Source organism: Podarcis bocagei, assembly GCF_964188305.1.
Source record: "Podarcis bocagei genome assembly, chromosome: 3".
NCBI classification, from domain to species: domain Eukaryota; kingdom Metazoa; phylum Chordata; class Lepidosauria; order Squamata; family Lacertidae; genus Podarcis; species Podarcis bocagei.
In genome coordinates, this window is record NC_138127.1 from 2,458,813 (window position 1) to 2,477,767 (window position 18,955).

Here is an 18,955-nt window from a genome sequence, read left to right on the forward strand (position 1 = left end):
CCATTGTTTGACACTGTTAGCAGTGCCTTCCATTGACAGACATAGTGTTCAAGTAGGGTTCATGGAACAAAACAATATTCTAACTCTTCCCAATAACATCTGGCTTTCTAGATTTAATTGGGCATTGTCTTGTTCCATGAACCCTACTTGAAAAGAAATTGACTGGATATCACTAAACGAGGTGACTTGAGACTGAAGCTGACAAAATTGGTGTTTAATAGGAAATGTCTCTGCAGCAGGCATGAAGCACAAGGCTCACACTAACTTTAGTCTACTTATCTTGAGGTGAGCTCAAATTGTATTTTGAATTTGTTACCTTTATTTTATTGTACTGTATAGCATTTAAAATGATCAAAGTATTAGAGAAAAAGCTTTCATTAAAATTATTTTATATTTATGCATTTCAGTACTCTATTATATTTTTTGAAACTTTATTTGCTATTTTTTCATATCACTTCATATTACAATTATTATTTTTTACAATTTCTTAGTGATTTCTTCCTCATTACTTCAACCATCCTTTCGTTCTTTTATTTTTTTTCTTTCATGGGTGCCATGTTCTTTGGGAGCTTGTTTAGACCAAGTTAATGGCCTTTAGTGAACAGCACTTCACTTTTTGAATCATAAGAATTTTATGTCATGGGGGGAGGGGAGCATCAGTATTTTAGAGATGCTTAGGTGGGGCATGGCCAAAAAAAAGGTTGGGAACCACTGTTCTAACCTCTTCCTATTGTTAAGTTGTGGGTGAACATATCAGACGACACAGTGATTCTTCAAACAGCTCTTGTTTATTCAGAGGCCAGAACAGTACTGAGCTGAAGGGTTCAGCCAACCTGCTTATATAGAGCTCCACTAGAACGCAACAGTAGTTCTTCCTCTCCCATCTTCTCTGGACTCCAACTTCCTACCTATCAGCAGGATTTCTCTTCTCTCTCAGTAAGTCTGCTGCGGTCATACTTTAAAATCTGGTCACAGAATTACCAGAATGTTAATTTCTGTGGAAGGAGTGCAGAAAAACAGAGGCTAGACTGTTGATGGGGACAGACTATTGCCAGCACATACCGTATTTTTCGCTCTATAAGACGCATCAGACCATAAGACGCACCTAGTTTGTGGAGGAGGAAAACAAGAAAAAAAATATTCTGAATCCCAGAAGCCAGAACAGCAAGAGGGATCGCTGCGCAGCGAAAGCAGCGATCCCTCTTGCTGTTCTGGCTTCTGGGATAGCTGCACAGCCTGCATTTGCTCCATAAGACGCACACACATTTCCCCTTACTTTTTAGGCAGGAAAAAGTGAGCCTTATAGGGCAAAAAATATGGTAACTCCAGTGCTTAAAAGCTCATTGGTAACCCTACTCAGCGCTGCCTGCATAGGTTTTATTTTTTTAATATACTCTTTATTTTTACATACACACAGAAAGAGAAATAAACACATCTGTTCTTTTGTTATAATGCAGATATAGAGGCTGCTCACTGGAAGGACAGATCATGAAGCTGAGGCTCCAATACTTTGGCCACCTCATGAGAAGAGAAGACTCCCTGGAAAAGACCCTGATGCTGGGAAAGATGGAGGGCACAAGGAGAAGGGGACGACAGAGGACGAGATAGTTGGACAGTGTTCTCGAAGCTACCGGCATGAGTTTGACCAAACTGCGGGAGGCAGTGGAAGACAGGAGTGCCTGGCGTGCTCTGGTCCATGGGGTCACAAAGAGTCGGACACAACTAAACGACTAAACAACAATAGAGGCTGTGTGCACCCCATAAATAAAGCATATGCCTTCCCCTATGGAATCCTGGGAAATGTAGTTTACCCCTCACAGAGCTACAGTTCCCAGCACCCTTAACAAACTACAGTTGCCAGAAAGACTATTGCAAGGAACAAGATTACACAGGCTAATGTGTAATTTACTCTTGCAACTGCCAATGTGGCAGCTTCACGCTTTCAGATATTGGCCTGAACCCTTGAACTGCATGGGTCTTTCCCTCCGGATATTTGCCCAGCAACAGGAGGAACGGCAACAGTCCAGAAAGTCTTCAGCAAAATGGTTCTGGTTGGCATCCTGCAGCCCAATAGGATCTTCCCGAGTGAAGGAAGTGGGTTACACACAGCAAGTTGCTGCAGCCCAGCATCAGAGATTTGATCCCAAAACAGTCTGCTTCAGACACTTGAAAATATATTGCCTTGTCTGTACTGTCTGGATGGTTAAAGAGTCTCTAGGGTAATAGAAAACATAGATGGACTTGAATTCATAACAGAAAAAAGACTGTGCCAACTGATTAGTCACACCGAAGTAGCAATCTTTTCTAAGAACTGTGAGCTTTCTTTGTGGCACAAAGCTTCTTTTGTTTTGTTTTCCCATATTTGTCCCCCTCCCCCAATATATATATTCGTGCATGCACACGAAAGCTCATACCAAGAACTAACTTAGTTGGTCTTTAAGGTGCTACTGGAAGGAATTTTTTTATTTTTACACTGTTGAGTTTATCTTAATGCTGCCGACGTTTTCAGCTGAGTTCGGTGGTTATCCATATATTCAATGAATATTTTCTGATCCTCTTTAAATATACGCTCTTCTTGGTCTCTTGTTCTGTCTGTTAAACCTGCAAGTTCTGCATATTGTAACATCTTAAGTTGACAGTCCTCTTTATAATAATAATAATAATAATAATAATAATAATAATAATAATAATAATTTATTATTTATACCCCGCCCATCTGGCTGGGCCTCCCCAGCCACTCTGGGCGGCTTCCATAAAAACCAAAAATACAATAAAATATCACATGTTAAAAACTTCCCTGAACAGGGCTGCCTTAAGATGTCTCCTGAATGTCAGGTAGTTGTTTATCGCTTTGACATCTGCTGGAAGGGCGTTCCACAAGGCGGGCGCCACTACCGAGAAGGCCCTCTGCCTGGTTCCCTGTAGCTTTGCTTCTCGCAATGAGGGAACCGCCAGAAGGCCCTCGGCGCTGGACCTCGCTCACTTTCCATTTGGGGGATAGAAAAACACGGGCCGCTGTGTTGCGTACATCAATCAGCTTTCCTGACACCTAGGGATTTCTGTCTGGGTTATTCCTAGTAGAAAGGACTCTGGTCTTTTTGGGAAAGTACCGTATTTTTTGCACCACAACACTCACTTTTTTCCTCCTAGAAAGTAAGGGGAAATGTCTGTGCGTGTTATGGAGTGAATGCCTGCGGGTGGCGGGGGGGATCTGCTGCAGTCGTGAGCAGAGGATCCATGGTTCCCCTTCCTCCCCTCCTCCATGGTTACAAAGCATGGATCCACATGGATCCTCAGGATTTTTGCATTGGGCTACTCCAAACTCACTGTCAGATCACATGTCTGTGGCCACAGCATGAACCACAAAAATCATATATCCACTATTTCGTTTAGAATATTTTTTTTCTTGTTTTCCTCCTCTAAAAACTACGTGCGTGTTATGGTCGGGTGCGTGTTATAGAGCGAAAAATACGGTAGTTTAAAACTTTTTTTTAAACTCATTATAAATCATTTCCCAATATTCTTGTGCATTTTTACATATCCAGGACTGATAGCAATTCTACCCATATCTGGAAAGTTTGAATCTCACTGTTTGGGAGATGCAGGACCCCTTCAAATATGACACAATCCCAAAGAACAGGTCTCCCATCCACTCATTGCCACTATATTTCTAAGGGGCTTCTTTTTATTCCACTGGAAACTAGAAGCAAGTTCATTTTTAAAAATCACAGTAATAATAATCCTGCCTGTAGCAAAGGGTATACAGTGGTATCTCAGGTTAAGAGCTTAATTCGTTCCGGAGGTCCGTTCTTAACCTGAAACTGTTCTTAACCTGAAGCACCACTTTAGCTAATGGGGCCTCCTGCTGCTGCCGCGCTGCGGGAGCACGATTTCTGTTCTCATCCTGAAGCAAAGTTCTTAACCTGAGGTAATATTTCTGGGTTAGCAGAGTCTGTAACCTGAAGCGTATGTAACCTGAAGCATATGTAACCTGAGGTACCATTGTATAAGGAAGTAAATTGTGCATCTCTGATACTGTGGATATAATACACATCTGTTTCTGTGCAATACCATAAATCCATTAACCTTGAGGTTATTTTCATCTGTCTTCACAAAGATAAGTCATCACACAATAAACAGCATGTCCCCCCACCCCATGCTCAGAACCTTTGCTCTATACTACTAGGATTCCCTGCCCTGGAAGTAAATGCAAAAGAGGCACAGAAGCTTCTTCCTGTCTAGAACTTTGGGTATAATAATAATAATAATAATAATAATAATAATAATAATAATAATAGAGGGGGCTGGCAGTGCACAGGACACTCCATCCCCCCAGGGAACAGACCCTAAGTGTGTCTGTCACTCATGTCTTAATATATGCCCATGCCATCCTGCTGTGTCTGTTTATACATAAAAAACCAAGGTAACCAGAGATGGAAGGAAACAAAAGCACTCCAACCAAACCACAGAATGGAAAGGGACTGTGGAGGGAAGAAGGCTGTTTTGGGTTTCTGTTGGGCAAAGGGACACTGCTGACTTCAGCCATGGGGTCGACAGAGTCGGTTTAGCCACCAATCCTGTGTGGCTCTCCATGTGGAGGTTGTTCCATAGCATAATCTCACTGCTGTCTATAACATCACCCTTGGAATGCAACCAAATGAAATCAGTAGGATGACGGCATCTTCCTTTCCAATATGTTTGATTAGCTGCTGTTTCTGGGAGAAGGTCCCCATGGCGGTGACCCTCCTTCAACAAAGATTTATAGGTGTTAGGTAAGCAAGCTTTCCCGTCGTGTTACGTCTGTCTAATTCTTTATCCCCAACCCATTAATATGTATGCTGCAATGACTGACTTTTCTCCTTTCCTTTCGAGGCCGTCCTTTAGCTTATTTCCTCAGAACTGAGACAGTAAACAGAATGCTGCAATGCAGCAAACCCAGTGCTCTGAAAAGAGTCACAGAGCAGGGCAGACAGTACGATCAGGGAAACTTCACTTTATTTGCTTTCGAGCAAAAAAAACTTAAGAGAAACCAAATTGTCCCAGTGTGTTCGCCCCAAATGCAACCACCACCTCTGTTTCCTGCACAGAGTAGCCTCTCATAGGGCTATATGTTACGGACACCTTTCAAAGTGTCCCCATTTTCTTTTAAAAAATTTCTGAGGTGAAAAATGTGCAGCGTTTCTTCCTTCGCAAGGGAGAAGTAAAAGTTGGAAAGGCAGCAGCCCACTCTGTTCATTCTCTGAGGACTCTATGATGGGAGTTTCCTCTTATTGTGTTGGCCTCAAGTGCATTTCCTCCCCCCCCCCCTATTTTGATGGAACCCCCAAGCCATCTGGTGAACGCTATCTCATCGGACAAAGCACACTGAGGGATGCATTCTCAGGAAGATTCAATAAGAGTCTGCGAGCGTTTCCTAAAATAGCAGAGGAGCTGGAAGAACAGAGGGCAGACAGAAAGAAATCAGTCCCAAGGGAGATGTTGTAAACATAAAGGACTCTTCCTTGGATGTACAATTCGGAACGGGCAACCAAGAGCACAGGGGAAAACATTTATCCAAAGTATAGCCTGGGGAACTGAAGTCTGTAGGTCATTTCATAATACTTGGGCTCAGTCCTCAGATAGGCAGAAAGGAGGTACCAGTACTCTTAACTTGATAGAAGCGCCATGGACACTAGCACAAAATGGCTACAATGGGGAGTCATGATGTCAACACAAAATTAGAAAGCATACACTGGCAACTTCATGCTAACAACGGAAAGTCAGCTTGTCCTAATGATGGAGAACACAGTATTGATTCCCCGCCCCCATACAATGATACTGTTGTTGTGTAATAGCAAGGGTCATTCCCATGTTCCGGAAAAAAATATACAAAGTGGCTCTCCGATTTTTCTCTCCCACACTCACCATATACGTACAGACCACAGCGTAAGGTTGCCATATTTTGAAGAGTAAAAAAGGGGACACATTTGCCGACTTCTAACTGTGGTGACTCTCATTTTACATTCCCATAAAAAAGAGGGCATGTCCTGGAAAAAGAGGACATATGGCAACCTTGCACAGACCATCCCCATATAGAGAGCCACACATAACTTCTCTCCCTTTGCCTATGGGCATTTCTCTCTCACACACATACATGCAATACACCCCTCTCCTTTCTCTGTCACGCACATAAACACCCAGAAACCACACATCCCCCTCTTTCTATCTCTATCACGGAGATTGCACATTGCTCCCTCCTTCACAGACGATGCACATAGACCTATTCGTACATTCTCCCTCTCGTACGCATGCACAATTACAGTCAGGTAAGACAGCTCACCAGCCTTCTCTGCAAAAATGTAGCTTCCTGTGGTGTGTTTGCGCACTCAAATGTGTGGCAGAGTGAGCAGGGCACACACACACTGGAAATCAAGCAAGCCCCTCCTCTCCTTGGAGGTTGTTAAGAAGAAGAGTTTGGATTTGATATCCCGCTTTATCACTCCCCTTCAGGAGTCTCAAAGTGGCTAACATTCTCCTTTCCCTTCCTCCCCCACAACAAACACTCTGTGGGGTGAGTGAGGCTGAGAGACTTCAGAGAAGTGGGACTAGCCCAGCAGCCGCATGTGGAGGAGCGGAGACACGAACCCGGTTCACCAGATTACGAGTCTACTGCTCTTAACCACTACACCACACTGGCTCTCTGTTAAGCAGAGGTTGGATGGCCATCTGTCATGGATGCCTTAGATGAGATTCCTGCATGGCAGGGGGTTGGGCAAGATGGCCTTTGGGTCCCTTCCAACGCTAAGCTTCTTTGATTCTACAATTGGCCACCAAAGTTGGTGTAATGAACTCCGGAGCCTACCTCCCAGCCTGAGAAAGCTGCAGGAATGTGAATAATTGTTCATTAAAATGTTTCTTTCTGAGCTGGGAGTGTGTGTAAAAGAATGGGAGAGTAAGAGAATAAAGGTCAAGCAAATTGCAGTGTTAAACTGGCGGTTAGCAGCAGCAGAACTGCAAATACTAAAATCCATTGTATAAGGAGTTCTCGTAGTACAGCCTGGAGAATCCAAGTCAATGGCGCCATTTTGCAAAATGCAAGAGTGGTCCGATTTGATAGGCGTTTTGTGAGCTGGGTACTGAAATGAAACCAGTTCATATTGGGGCATTGTGAGAAAAAGAAAATGTCTAAATGAACTACATCACACACTGTGTTAGAACTAACCAGTCATACTATTAGAAAGTTGAACAGGAAACCCGATTTCCAGGCAACCAAGTGAAAGAAAAAGAGACACTTGTATAATTTAGTCTCTTTCAAAAGTGACGCTGACAACCTTCGATGTAGCATTTTACTCTGGCTTAACTTTTCCTGAATGGCACTACAGTAGTACCTTGGGTTACATACGCCTCAGGTTACATACGTTTCAGGTTACAGACTCTGCTAACCCAGAAATAGTACCTCGGGTAACCCGAGGTACCACTGTATGCCGAAGATGAAAAATAGATAATATGCAGAAGATGAAAAATAAAGTAGGGGTCATCTGTGATGTGCATAATTTTTGCATAGTGCCTGAGGTTATGTGGAGGAAGATTTTTTCCTCTCATACAGATGATATTGTCTACCCTGGGCCAAGTCGGTTTTATAAGGTATTGACAGATCACATCCATTTCCTCATTGACAGGTCATGAACATCACTGGGGAAAAGGCTGTTCCAGTAGCTGTTCAGCCATTTGCATCTGGATGCTTGAAGGCATCTGACAATAAACACTGGCTTTTTATATTTTATGCCCTTGCACAATTAAACTTGCCTGAAAGGTTCCTCAAGCGGATTCACATTAATATTGTGTCTCCCCAAATCCAAAAGTCACTGGATTTGTGTCAGAGGCTTTCCACATCAAGGGGACGTGTTTCCTTTCCTCATTGACCTTGCTTTGGAGTCATTACCGTGTGCAATCAGGGCTAATGAGACAATTGATTCAAGGAAAGAGGGTAATAAATATAAGGGCGATGTTTTGCAGAGATGGCATGATGCCTGTTCTTGCCTCATCCTCTGTAATCTACAGGTGAATTGTGGCAGCTCAAAACACACTTTAGATGCTACACTGGTTACTCAACTCACTGAGGTAGAAGAGAATTAGAGTTAGCTGGCTTGGGAACTCAGTTGAAGCCAGACATCTCCAACCCGATGCCCTCCAGATATGGTGGAATTACAGTTCCTGTCAGCATGGCCAATGGTCAGGGACAGAGAGAGGTGTAGTTCAAAACAACTAAAGGATGCCAAGTTAGAGGAGTCAAATGCTCCCTAAGACCTTTTATTTATTTATTTGGGAGGGGGATTTTTATTTTACAGATATAAATTTATAATAATAACAAATACATATCCGTGTATAGAGAATTCTCTGAATCTCTAGACTTCCCCCCACCCGCTCCAGGAGCCCTATTGTCAACATTTTCAACTGCATATTATTCCATACTTTACATTTTATATCCATCCATATTATCCATAATATTTGTTACATTAAAGGTAAAGGTAAAGGGACCCCTGACCATTAGGTCCAGTCGCGGCCGACTCTGGGGTTGCGGCGCTCATCTCGTTTTATTGGCCGAGGGAGCCAGCGTAGAGCTTCCGGGTCATGTGGCCAGCATGACTAAGCCGCTTCTGGCGAACCAGAACAGCGCACGGAAATGCCATTTACCTTCCCGCTGGAACGGTACCTATTTATCTACTTGCACTTTGACATGCTTTCGAACTGCTAGCTTGGCAGGAGCAGGGACCGAGCAATGGGCACTCACCCCGTCGCAGGGATTCGAATTGCCGACCTTCTGATCGGCAAGTCCTAGGCTCTGTGGTTTAACCCACAGCGCCACCCGCGTCCCAGGCATTTGTTACGTTACAAGTGAAATTAAAATCCTGCTAATGTTTTCATCTGCTTACAGTGGTCTCCTAAGTAAATGATAAAGTTTTTGTCCTCTTGGTTCCTGAGCTTTCCAGTCAGCTTTTTCCATTTTGGCGTAGCCCATCAGCTTAGTTTGCCATTCCTCTCTGGTAGGGTCCCTGAGACCTTTTAGATAGCTCAAAGATAAATTTAAGCATTTAGATATTTGGATCCTAAAACAAATTAACAAAAATTGATCAGGTTAGTACGGGCATGCAGTTACCCAGTATAACCTTGGATTTGAAATGCTGGCAAGCATTTTCTTATTGGTAGGAACTTAATGTAGGTTTGTTGTTGTTTTTTAATAAAACAGTATTCTGTTTGTTTCTTAGAGCTCAACATGGAATTGTTTAACAGTGCAGTCCTATACATGACGTTCAATGGGACTTACTCCCAGTTAAGATAAAATGGGACCCTTATTCAGCTGTTTTTTGTTAAATAAATTCCATGCTCTGCTACAAACTATGAGGTGACAAATGGCCAGAAATATCAAATTCAAAACTACAGTTGTCAGATGGATGGAAAAGTTTCTGCTCTCCTGAACTTGCCAATTACCAGACAGTCCTTTTACTTGCACAAACTTTCGGGTGACAGCTCAATGACTCTTCTAAGCAAGTGAGATGGATGAGTTCTGAAATGACCTATCCATGACTACTGCAGAGCCACTACCACCACCGCCTCTCCTTCTCCTTCTTCTTCTTCTTCTTTCTCCTCCTCCTCCTCCTCTTCCTCTTCCTCTTCCTCCTCTTCTTCGTCATCTTCTTCCTCTTCCTCTTCTGCTATCACTTGTAGCCAGGTAAGATTGTCTTCCATGAACACAATTTTATTGATGTGTCCGTAAGTGACTGTGGAGGCCAATTCTGGATCCACATGTCCTTCCACAGCAGGGATATAGGTTTCCCAGTAAGAATTGATCATGGTGAGGGTTTGCCAAACATACCTTACTCTTAGCTTGTTTCTCCCTTTCGTCCTGAGTCCGTGCTTCTTCAAAGTCCATGGTATAAAAGCTACAGTGGTACCTCGGGTTCAGAACTTAATTCGTTCTGGAGGTCCGTTCTTAACCTGAAACTGTTCTTAACCTGAAGACCATTTTAGCTAATGGGGCCTCCTGCTGCTGTCGCGCTGCCGCTGCACGATTTCTGTTCTCATCCTGAAGCAAAGTTCTTAACCCAAGGTAATATTTCTGGGTTAGTGGAGTCTGTAACCTGGAGCATCTGTAACCTGAAGTGTCTGTAACCTGATGTACTACTGTATTCTCCAAGGTTTGGTACAAGATTTGTACCTAAGATGAAATGAACAAAGTTACCTTGTGTGTCCTGTATTGGCCTTTCAATCGTTAATTAATGTTTATAATAATTCAAAGTGCTGGAGATGCACTGAAAGGGAAGTTTATTTCACTCTACTGTTATGGTCTTGCGGAGTCCTGGGAAATTTGGGTTTATACAGTAAGTGCCCATGCAAATTCCATTTACAATTTGCTCTTCTCATCCCTTGGAAATCATCTTTGTCTTGCCCATATTCTAAGGCCGTGAGCTTTTGGCTTATGCCCGGTACGCTACATTTATTCCTAGACTTCAGGTACTACAACTTTGGAAAGCCACAGACCAGCCAGAATTCCAGATCCAGGGGGTGGAAACTGTAAATTCTGCTTCTCTCTAAGAAGCAAATTGCTTCTCTAAAAAAGGGACATGTGTTACAGACTTTTTTTTTTTTAACGGGCATCCTGTTCATGTTCTAATGTTGTTTATGATGATTATAACTCACATTTTCACTTCAGTTCCTGTGACTTTGTCTTTGAGGACCCTGTCCTCTGTTTTCGGGGGATACTTGCTAAGCCACCAAGATTTTCACCTGCTATTTTGGGAGCCCCTGCCCTTACCCTTGCATGTGTTAATATGTGTGTAGATTTCTGCTCTCCGCACTTTTATGTGTATGTATCCCCCCCTTTTAATGATAGCAAGACCTTTTCCTTAAGTATAAAAAGGAAAGGGAAAGAAAGCCTTATATTACTAGTAAGACCGCCCTCTCCAAAAGAATTTTCACATTCCCAGGGATATTGATTCAATCTGATCTAGTCGATTTATTCAGAAGACAGGTAGCAGATATCCATATGCTAAAATTTACAATCTGGAAGAATAGCAGAGTGCATGTTTGGACTACAGAACAGCTGTGGTTCAACCAGTCACACAAGTTAGCAACAACATAGGCATGTGTGTGCATTTTTTCCATATGACACTTTCAGTCATTGTCATATTTTGCCACAAAGATTTAAGATTTTCAAAAAATAATTTTATGTGCCGGGGATGCGGGGAGGTGATGTAGAACTTCACGTCACCAAAAGAGTTGTTGGGGGGGGGGTTATGTACAGAGTTGAATAGGATCCAAAATGCAGCAGTCTGATTGGTCCTAGAACAATAGGATCCAAAATGCAGCAGTCTGATTGGTCCTAGAACAATAGGATTCAGAATGCAGCAGTCTGATTGGTCCTAGAACAATGCAGCAGTATGATTGGTCTGCAGGAGCCACCCAATCCAGCTCCAGATGGAAGTGAATCCACAACCTGATTGGCCTACAGGAGAATTCCGGAATTAGCCAATCACGTGCAGCCCATTGCGTAAATAATGTATATAAAGCAGATACTTTGGGGGAACTTTCATTCCTCCTCACCACTATGAGCTGAATAAAGAGCATGAAAGCCACTCTCGGCTCCGAGTATATTTCAGGGAGTAACTGAAAGAGAGGTAAGTTAGAATACACTGTGTGCATGGATCGTGGCCTCTGCATGCAACCTGCTATAGCACGATAATTGATTTTTCCATTTTGAAGAATACTTATGAAAATTGCTGCAGAGCACTTAGAGAGAGGATTAACATTTTTCCAGGTGGGTACAATTGGCAAGGTGACATTTCAGATAATGGCTTTTTAACCCTGTGGTGCTGCAGCCAGAATTGACTTCTGCCATTTCACCCCGCACCTCTGGGATTTGCTCTGAAATTCAAGCACACTGACATGGCCTTTGCTCCAAGATTGTGTCTTGAAAAGCTGAAAGAATGAGAGATTGAATTGAGCTTGTAGATGCCTGAAAACACTACTGCCTGAAAAATATGGAAGAACAAAAGCTTTCTTATAGACTCAATGCAGCCATCAGGAGGAGTTTTGTTTTGTTTTAATCTTAAATGTGGCCTGGGGGGCTTTTCCAGTGGGGCTGTTACAGTCGCACAAATGCTCCAAATTTAGACTTCAAAACCCATTCTGCTGGAATCAATAGATGAGATATTTGGAGACTAAACATGGTGAAGGAGGGGGTCCAGTGAAAACAGCTGCAAACGTGCCACAGTTAGGCTTCGGGAAACCCTCTTAATGACTCAAATAAGTTAATTTTTTGAAGTTTGTGCATGGAGACAGGGAGAGAGGAGTATCCACAGATGAGGAAGTCCACATGAGTCGGACCTGGTCAGTGATAAAATGATGCACGGCTGTGGATAGAGAGAACTATTTCCCTTCTTCTTCCATAATCCTAGAATTTGGAAACAGGTCAATGAAACAGATTGGCAGCAGCTCGCTTGATTCGACCCAAAAGGACACACACACACAAACACAATTAATTTGTAGCATTGGCTGCCACAAGAGGCAACAATGCCACTGGCTTAGATGGTTTCAGATGGGGACTAGATAACTGCATAGAGGACAAATGGTTATTCAGAGGCAGTTGCTAAGCGGAAGCTCTATGTTAGGAGACAGAGTGAAACTGCATATCACTTGTCAGAGAGAAACAGTGCAGGGTGGTGGCTTCATGACCTACTCGAGAGCTCAGCCAAAACATCTGATTGGATACTGTGGGGGGAAAGGGTGGTGGACTATGGTAGTGGACCTTTGTCTGACCGAACAGGGCTCTTCCTTAATTCTTAAAAAGTATCCACCCAGCATTCGCATGAAGAAGCAGGACTCATTAGGGCTGGGCATATTGTGATGTCGGTGTTGTCAGGGAAGAGTTAGAGTTAGAAGTTCCCAGTTTTCCAGAGGGAGAAAGTTTTCCCCTTGAAAAACATCTTCATGTATGCGACAACTGCCGCGAGAGTTCTGGTAGCACAAGGATGGAAGACTGAAGAAACCCCAACTAAAGAATCATGGCAAGAAAAATTGATGGACTATGCAGAACTGGCAAAACTGACATATAAGCTACGGGACAAGGATAACTGTGACTTTAAGGATGAATGGGAACCCTTTACAAAGTATTTGAAGACCCAACAAAGCGAACTGGACTCCTTGGCAGGTTTTGAATAAACATTCACAAACTTTTTATTGATAATAATCAGCTAAATAGTTTGAGGATCTATACAACTTTGTAACATGCTGAAAACAGCATTCTTAGAGAAACCAAAGACTGGAACTGAGGGAAGTCGGGGGGTGGGTGGGTTTTGTGTGGGAGGGGGGAGGGAGGAAAAATGGGGGGAGGGGAAACAAGGATGATACGTTTTTGGATAATATGTCTTGTTATAATTTTGAATAAAAAAAAATTAAAAAAGAGAGAAAAAGTTTTCCCCAAGGGGGGGGGGGAGAGCAGTGAAGCTAATAGAAGAGAGCAACAGGAACAACAAGGAGGGACCGGATGTTCACAGGAAAGGCTAGAGTTAAGTTATAGCTCAGATTCGGAGGAGGGGAGATACAAACCAGCTCTAGCGAGGATGTTAGAAAAAAGAGCGGGAAAGTGAAAGAGGAACGACGCGTTCGCCATTTTCAGAGTTGCTGGTCACGGAGAAGCAGAGCTCAGAAGGTACAGTCATACCTTGAGTTGAATGCGCTTCGGGTTGAGCATGATCGAGTTGCGCTCTACGGCAACCCGGAAGTAACGGCGTGCATAACTTCCGGGTTTCGCCACTCGCGCATGCACGGACGCTCAAAATTACGTCACACACATGCGCGGGCACAGTGAAACACGACCCACGCACGCGCAGACGTGCCGTCGCATCTTGCGTTCCATTCGGGATGCAAATGGGGTTCTGGAACAGATCCCATTCGCATCCTGAGGTACCACTGTATCTGAAATGTGACTCTGAGGAATAATAGTTAAAGATAAGAATCGTTTATAATATTGTTTGTTAATACGCAATAAAAAGTTATAAAGAGTGTTCTCCCTGAAATGAGAGCACGTGTTGCAGTGGGATCTGCCAAGCCAACCTTCTGTTGCCAGGCAGGTAAAACTATGCTGGCCTGGGACAATGATTGGATGGCCAGGTTGCTGGGGCAAATTGCATGTTGCAATGTGGTGGGTGGGACCAAAGGCTTTAAATATTGGGGCACTCAGCTTTTGCTTTCTCTTTCGCTGAGTGCATCGGATCACCCGCCCACCTGCCCTGTGTTCCGGTTGACCTTGCTATGCCTGTCATGGGGTCGTCTGCCGTTGAGGCAGGGGCCTAGTAGGAATTTTGTCCATTTGGCTGATTGGCTGGTGCCATTTGGTTTTTGCCTACTACTTAGCAGTTTGTCACAACTTGTAAGGTTGTGGTTAGGCATTGGTTATAAAAATTGGTGAAGGAGGGGTCAGGATAGGCTGTGCCTGCCCCTCCAATGGTGGTGTGGAAGGGAATTCCGTTAAAGGAATCCTGGGGCTTGCCACGATTTCGTCCAATCCCTGAAATGGGACCAGGGCCGGCAAGCCTTGGGGAGCAGCGTGGGTGAGCGGTGAGGGACTGTGACTCAGCTCAGCTGATCCCAATATTTTTTTTCCTTCACTGGCTTCCGAGGGAGTTCGGAAAGTCAGTTCTGTCCCAGGCGGGGGGGACAGATAGTCATAACCAATGTCTAAGCAACCACTCACAGATTATGTATTTTAATAAAGTTGTGGCCAAAATTATGCCAAAAACCTTAAACAAAAATTATGTGTGAATTGTGAATTATTTTGAGGGGTGGCTTGGGGACCTCCACACACAAAAGAACAAGAAGCGTTTGTGTGGTGATCTGAAGAGGAGAACGGCCAGTCCTGACAGGTGTCATAATTTTTGACCTGGCAATACATTGCAAATCATGATGTGCGTGCGTGGTATGCAAGAATTACGATGTGGGGGAAATGGAGAAGCCAGCCAATGCCTCTACCTAGCCCCATCCTTATTTCAGACATCGTGATATATCGGTATATTGTGATGTTTAGCTGGTGATATACCACAATGTTGAAAACCAGATATCACCCAGCCCTAGGGCTCATAGCCCAGGTCTATCACCTGATGCATCACAAACAGGCTTGCACTGCCTTATAAACAGGATCCTATAAAAAACAAGAGATCTTTCCCAATCTGCATCTCTACTGGAATTGTTTTTAAGATGTTCTTATTGTTCCACCGTTTATGTACCGTATTTGTGCTGGTCCCGGGGGGGGGAGGTACTAGTACCGTAGCCGAGGTTCAGTCCAGAGTCACTAGCAGGGTAGACGATCACTAGATGAGACGCGAGGTCCGAAACAGGGAGCCGGGCGGGGGAGCAGGAACGCTGGTAGGGCAGCAGCAGGAAGCCAGGCGGGTAACAGGAACACTGGTAGAGCAGAAGCAGGGAGCCAGGCGGGGAACAGGAACACTGGTGGAGCAGAAGCAGGGAGCCAGGCGGGGAACAGGAACACTGGTGGGTCAGCAGCGGGCAGCCGGGCGAGGAACAGGAACACCGGAGAGTCAGGAGCAGGAAGCCGGGCGAGGAACAGGCACACTGGGAGTGCAGATCTAGGTCTGGGTAAAGCAGGTACTCCACAACGACGTTGCTCCCGCAACCTGGGATCGGGCTGCCTGACCTTTATCTTCTTCTAAGGCCGGGGGCGGCCCCGGCCCCCAGGAGCCCCGCCTCTCCTGGCCTTAAGGCGAGCACTCCTCCTGGGAGAGACCAGTTCCCTTCGCCTCTCTGCCCTAAGCCTCTGCAGTTCAGGAGAGGCCGAAGGGTTACTGGGCCCCGGGGGAGGCTCACCTGTAGCCACTGAGTCCTCCAGCACCTCTGGGGCCAGAATGGTCTCACCTGGTGCCTGCCCCTGAGGATCTGGCACAGGTGCAGGCTCCTCAGCATCTAGGCCTTGCCCCAGTTCAGCCGGCCCTGGAGGCGGGGACTCCTGTGCCGGCTGGGATTCCTCCGGTTCACACTCAGACTCGGAATCCCAGGCCATCACAGTATTTTTCGCTCTATAAGACGCACCAGACCACAAGACGCACCTAGTTTTTGGAGGAGGAAAACAAGAAAAAAATATTCTGAATCTCAGAAGCCAGAACAGCAAGAGGGATCGCTGCGCCGTGAAAGAAGCAATCCCTCTTGCTGTTCTGGCTTCTGGGATAGCTGTGCAGCCTGCATTCGCTCCATAAGACGCACACACATTTCCCCTTAATTTTTAGGAGGGAAAAAGTGAGTCTTATAGAGCAAAAAATACGGTATTTGCCGCCCTGGACTCCTCTGGGAGGAAGGCTGGGATATAAATTTAATAAAATAAAAATTTGCCCATGGAACCATCTATAACAAAAGCCTACCGGCAGGGTCTGCCTTTTGGAAAAGCACTTCGGTTCCAAAGGATCACCTGATTTGCAGGAGTGGATTATGGAGGTGTTCAAAGGACATGTGCACTTTCCACTCTCAGAACCTGCAAAAGGCAGCTGGGATTTGTGAGGCCTTGCTCATTCAAAGAAAAAGGGCAGGGCTTTCCATTGTCCAGGTTGCTTCCCTGGGCATAAGCAGGTGGGAAGTCAGTATGCTTCACCTACATAAGAGTTGCTTGATTTATCTGTAGTGTACAGTAATCTTCAGTGTTGTGTTAGGGCTAAATCTAGCTGTGCTTAATAACATATTCCATCATAAAGATTAATAAAAGCAACGCTGGAAAAGAGGGCATACTACATTAACCTCAGATGCACTGCTTTGGAGAGACTAAATTGTATTTGTTTACCCAACAGAGCTCCCCCCCCCCCAGGCATCATACCAGCAGAATAGCTTTCCTTTATTTCTTAGTATTTGTGTCTTCAGTATCTACCCTCATTTTGTTCTCTGTGTACTCATTTGTATTTAAGGACTGGATGGAATGCATTGTCTTAATTCAACGCTATACGTAAAATGTTGATGATCTTTTGGTCATCGCCTGAGCCAAACGGCACAAGTTGTTTTGGAAGAAAGTGGGGGAGTTGTAAGGCCCCAATCAGCTAAAATTGTACCCTGCCTAACTGCAGGGGTGATGTTTTCAGGAAATAGCACATTTGCGGGCAAAAAAGGCAATTGGTTGTGTTAAATGTGCTCCCTACAGGCACCATCAGTATTAAACAGCTGGGTCTGGGATTCAGTAGTTAAATTTCCCACAATGCCGCTGAAGCGCTTTCTATGGCAAACAGCAACTTCACAGGCAAAGAGTCACACAGTCTACCAATTAGTAGATCAATTTGCATGGAAGTTTCTGATCCTAGATGGCTGCCACACCAACTGGCTGTCTACTACACCAGATCAAGACCCGAAACAGGAATAGCCCCGGCGCAATGGGCGGTCGGCAAACTCAATTGAGAAAATGGAGAAACGCAGAAGCATTATTTCTAGGTTTTCGACGTTCGGCTTCTGAGATGCTCAAAAACCGAGGTTCCACTGTACCAATCATTCAGATGCCAAATTATGTAATTTAGGTGCCTCCCCGCCCCCCGTGTGCTTGAACTGATTGCTTGATGACTTGCTTTATTTCTGTGTTCCAAAATCTTATTAATTTCAATTCTACTCCAGTCAAAATAACAGTACCTTATACAACAACTGCAATATTAACGAGTTCCATTCGTATTGACACATTAAATGATTTATAAAGCTACAGGTGAAGCATTCAAACTATATCCTTGTTCTTCCTATGTGTGGCCATTATTCTTTCCATGATGTTTCTTTCTGTCCTTGTAAAATATTATGTCTATCTTTTCCCGGTTGTTGCTGTTCTCCTTCATGCCTTGGGCGGAGCTAATATCCCATTGTTGTTTCAGAAGTTCTCCATCGCTCCACCCCATGCTTCATTGTTTTGCAACTTTAACAGCAGCTGCAAAAATCACACTGTCCCAATAAATAAGTTGTTTTTGCCATTTTTCCCTCTCAGCCCGGGAAGGAGAGTGATCTACAAATAACTCAGTCATGACTTTCTCAATGTTCAGGGGAGCCACTTTTTGATCAATAGAGCGTCAGATTTAAGAGACAGATTTCGATCTGAGTAGTAGTAGTAGTAGTAGTAGTAGTAGTAGTAGTAGTAGTAGTTATTGTACCCTGCCCATATGACTGGGTTTCCCCGCCACTCTGGGCAGCTCCCAATAGAATGTTAAAACATGATAAAACATCAAACACTAAAAACTTCCTTAAACAGGGCTTCAGATGACTTCTAAAAGTCAGGTAGTTGTTTATTTCCTTGACGTCTGATGGGAGGGCATTCCACAGGACAGGCACCACTGCCTGGTTCCCTGTAGCTTCACTTCTCGCAGTGAGAGACCCTCCAGAAAGCCCTCGGAGCTGGACCTCAGTGTCTAGGCTGAAAGATGGGGGTGGAGACGCTCCTTCAGGTATACTGGGCCGAGGCCATTTAGGGCTTTAAAGGTCAGCACCAACACTTTGAATTGTGCTCAGAAACATACTGGTATCTCTCTCTTTCCCTCTGAGGAAACATTCAGGAAAGCCAGTAGCTTTAACTCTGAAATATACTCGGAGTCGAGAGTGGATTTCATGCTCTTTATTCAGCTCATAGTGGTGAGGAGGAGTGGAAGTTCTCCCAGAATGTCTGCTTTATATACATTATTTACACAATGGGCCCCACGTGATTGGCTAATTCCGGGATTCTCCTGTAGGCCAATCAGGTTGCGGATTCACTTCCACCTGGAGCTGGATTGGGAGGCTCCTGTGGACCAATCAGACTGCTGCATTCTGGACCCTGTTATTCTAGGACCAATCAGACTGCTGCATTCTGAATCCTATTCAACTCAGTACATAACAAATTTGCAGCCCATTATCTTCCTGTATCTCTCTTTCTCTCTCCCCGGCAGCCATCTTTCCTTGAGTTCTCCTCCACCTCCTTGCTGCC